The sequence below is a fragment of the Nelumbo lutea genome, chromosome 4 (genome assembly GCF_056320005.1).
Source record: "Nelumbo lutea isolate HS-2025 chromosome 4, American lotus-T2T, whole genome shotgun sequence".
Classification (NCBI taxonomy): Eukaryota; Viridiplantae; Streptophyta; class Magnoliopsida; order Proteales; family Nelumbonaceae; genus Nelumbo; species Nelumbo lutea.
In genome coordinates this window covers 1,373,247-1,377,408 of record NC_142687.1, presented here as the reverse complement: position 1 = coordinate 1,377,408, position 4,162 = coordinate 1,373,247, and positions in this window count along the sequence as shown.

Sequence of the window (4,162 nt, the reverse complement as noted above, 5' to 3'; positions counted from 1 at the left end):
ACGACACAGTCTAGCGCAAGGGTAAAATACAAGGTGGTGACGAGGGCAGATTTGGCCCTCCAATGACATTGTTACACCTTGTCACGGGGCTAGTGGACGGGGCCCTGTGCGGCGCTCGATTGGGGTCGAGAAAGCCTACAAATGCAAACAACAACACACAAAAGGAAGCAGGAGTGCACACAAATTAGACAAAAGGCCACTTGTATTGCATTAATCAGTGGTAAGCACAAGCATACAGTACAGTGTCGAGGGGGTCTCGTGCTTAACCTTTACACACTTATGAGCTCACTTGACTACCTACCTCCCCTCAAAGAGTACGTTAAGTTTTTGGGGGAGTGATAGAATAATACATCAAAATACTGTACATGTATACTACTATTTACATAATTGCCATTGACATACCCCCCTTACAAAAAGAGTACAAGGACCCAACCCAAAACACTTAGATGGCGTGTTGATGGTGCTGATGGTGGCTGAACCGTCATAGTCTCCCCCACTCAATTCAATATTCGTCCTCGAAGATTCTTCCTCAGGTACTCGTCTAGCTTCTCTGCGAACGGAATGAGGTCTTCTGCTAGCTCCCAGGTGTCTTCTTCTGTAGGTCCCTTCCACTTCACCAAGTACTCCCATTCTGATGTTTGGGAGGATTGGGACAACCTATGGTCGATGATGGAGTCGAGGGATTGGTTCTTGGGTGGTTGGTAGGATGGGTGTGGGCGTTGACTTTGGTTTCGGGAGGTATCTTGGCTGTCGGCATGGTAGGGTTTAAGTTGACTTACATGAAAGACAGGGTGTACTTTTAGCCAGGGGGTAATTTGAGTTTGTAGGCTGAAGCTCCTACTTTGGCTATTATTTTGCAGGGTCCCTCATATTTTCTCACAAGCCCGGGGTGTACTCTTCGAAAGAACCTAAGGCAATGGGTATGGAGTTTTACTAAGGCCAGGTCACCTATTTGGAAGTTCTCGGGTCGTCTACCCAAATCGGCCCATTTCTTCATTCTTCTAGAGGCTTTCTCTAGGGAGGCTCGAGTGATGTCAAGGCATTCTTTCCATTCCCTGGTGAAAGTGAAGGCTCGAGGGCTTCTTCCTTGACGGTCATTGACGATGTTGTGCGGACATCTTGGTAGTTGGCCGGTGATGACTTCAAAAGGACTTTGATTGGTGGATGAGCTCTTTTGTGAGTTGACGGAGAATTGTGCAATGTCCAGCAATCGAACCCAATTCTTCTGTGTAGCTGATACAAAATGGCGGAGGTACTCTTCAAGGAGGGAGTTCATTCTCTCTATCTGTCCATCTGACTCTGGATGGCTGCTGCTAGAGAAGTTCAAGTTCGAGCCAAGAAGCTTGAATAGTTCTGTCCAGAAAGTACTAGTGAATCGGGGATCTCGATCACTAACAATGTTCTGTGGGACTCCCCAATATTTCACCACGTGCTTGAAGAAAATGTATGCCATGTCTTCAGCTAAAAGGTGCCTTGGTGCTGGGGTGAAAGTAGCATACTTGGAAAATCTATCAACGACAACAATGATGGATGCATAGTCTCCCACTTTCGAAAGACCGCTGATGAAGTCCATGGAAACACTCTCCCAAGGTTGTGAGGGAGTTGTAAGAGGTTGTAGGAGTCCAAGAGGCTTGGCACGCTCAAGCTTGTCTTACTGGAAAATCAGGCATGTCCTTGTGTATTCTCGAACATCTTGCTCCATATGAGGCCAATAGTAGGCATGTTGTAGAAGTGCAAAAGTACGATGCCACCCAGGGTGTCCTGCCCATAAGTTGTCATGACATTCACGTAGAAGAGTCTTCCTCAAGTCTTCAACTCTCGGTACAAATATCCGCCTTCCCTTTGTCAAAAGAAGGCCTTCTTCAACCCAAAACCGCCTAGTCTTCCCTTCATGAGCCACTGTCAATAGGTTCTGAGCGATGGGGTCCTTCTGGAGTCCTTCCTTGATGCTCTTAATGATGTCCAGTCTGATCTGGATTTGAGAGGGACCTTCACTTGTGGATAGTGCTGCAAGCTCGGCCTTCCTGCTAAGTGCATCAACAACCCTGTTCATCGGCCCTGGTTTGTACTCTAGAGTCATGTCAAACTCCGCTAAGAAATCTTGCCATCGAGCTTGCTTAGGGCTCAGCTTCTTCTGTGACTGAAAATAACTAGTAGCTATGTTGTCAGTCTTGACCACGAACTTGGAGCCAAGCAGGTAGTGTCGCCATGTGCGGAGGCAGTGGACGATGACTATCATCTCCTTCTCTTGCACAGTGTACCTCCTCTCTGTATCATTCAATTTGTGGCTTTCAAAGGCGATGGGATGTTCTTCTTGCATCAAGACCCCACCAATGGCAAAATCAGAAGCATCTGTGTGTAGCTCATACGTGCTTGCTTGGATCAGGCAAGTCGAGGACAGGTTCTACTGAGACAGCTCTCTTCAAGTCATCAAAAGCTGTTTGGCAACGTTCACTCCAGGTCCATGTACTAGTCTTCTTCAGTAAGTTGGTGAGGGCAGTGGCTCGTGTTGAGAATCCAGAGATGAATCTTGGATAGTAGTTCACGAGGCCAAGGAAGGAGCGAAGTTCGATGACCCTGGTGGGCGGTGCCCAATCTTGAATGGCCTTGACTTTAGCTGGATCCATGCTAATTATGCCTGCTTGGATTATATGTCCGAGGAAGGCCACCTCTTCTGTGGCGAAAGAACATTTCTCCTTTTTAACAAATAGATTGTTGTCCCGCAATACCTGGAAAACAATACGGGGGTGGTCAACATATTCCTCCAGGGTTCTACTGTAAATTACAATGTCATCAATATACACAACCACAAATTGGTCTAGGTAGGGATGAAATATTTTGTTCATCAATGTACAAAAGGTGGCTGGAGCATTGGTGAGCCTAAAGGGCATGACCCAAAATTCGAAGGACCCATATCATGTAACACAAGCTGTTTTGTGTTCATCTCCTTCAGCTATGCGCACTTGATAGTACCCCGACCTCAGGTCTAGCTTGGTGAAGTACTTGGCCCTGCTGAGCTGGTCAAAGAGGTCGGCCACCAAGGGTATGGGATATTTGTTCTTGATGGTGAGTTTGTTGAGAGCTTGGTAGTCAATACAGAGCCAAAGAGATCCATCATACTTCTTTTGAAACAGGACTGGTGCTCCAAAAGGGGCCTTAGAAGGCCGAATCAATCCAGTATCCAACAACTCATTCAACTGCTTTCGTAGCTCGGCCAGCTTAGGAGGAGACATTCTGTATGGCGGGCGTGCCGGTGGTTTGGTTCCAAGCTCCAACTCAATCTTGTGATCAACTTCTCTCTTTGGGGTAAGCTTCTTTGGCAATGTGGGAGGCATGACATCCTGAAATTCTTCTAGTGCCATAGCAATCGCTGGTGGGATATGCCCGGTTAGTGGGTCAGGCATGTCGGAGTCCACCAATGTGGCTAGGTAAGTGGCATGTCCTTTCCGCACTCCATCCTTGAGTTGCAATGCTGAGAGCATCTTGGGGGTGGACGTGGTCTCTGGCACAACTGGAACCATGTAAGGAGCCTGATCTTTTAATATGCACACTTAGTTGAGGAAAGGCATGGGCACTGCCTTTATTGAGTTAAGAAGTCCATGCCAAGAACAACCTGAAAATCATCCATGGGCACGACTGAGAGGTCTATCGTCCCTTCCCAGTCACCAAGTTGCAAGACCACCCCATGAGCTACAACTTGTATGGGTTTGGCATTAGAGTTCACAGCCTTCAACCATCCAACTTCCTTGATAGGTGCAAGTTCTACTCGGGATGCCTCCTCCATAGAGATAAAGTTGTGGGTAGCACCTGTATCCACCATGGCTCTTGTGGGCTTACCATTCAAGCGAATGTCTACATACATCAGTCCCTTCGGCTTGAACTTTGATGCTCGTTGCGGGCTCGTCTTCTTCTTCATTGCATTGAGTCTTCATAGAGCCCCCATTCTTGTCTCCCCTGGTTCCTTCTCCTCCTCGCTATGCTCATCATCACTAAGCTTTGCAAGCAAGGCATTGAGCTTCCCCCGACTAGGAAAATCCTTAGTCCAATGTTTTCCCTCACAGATGAAGCATGGTGTCGGAGGTGTTCTCTTCACAAACTGGCCACCCCTGTATCCAAAGTCTCCTTCGGGTCTCCTGTAGAACTTCATAGTGTTGGGTTTACT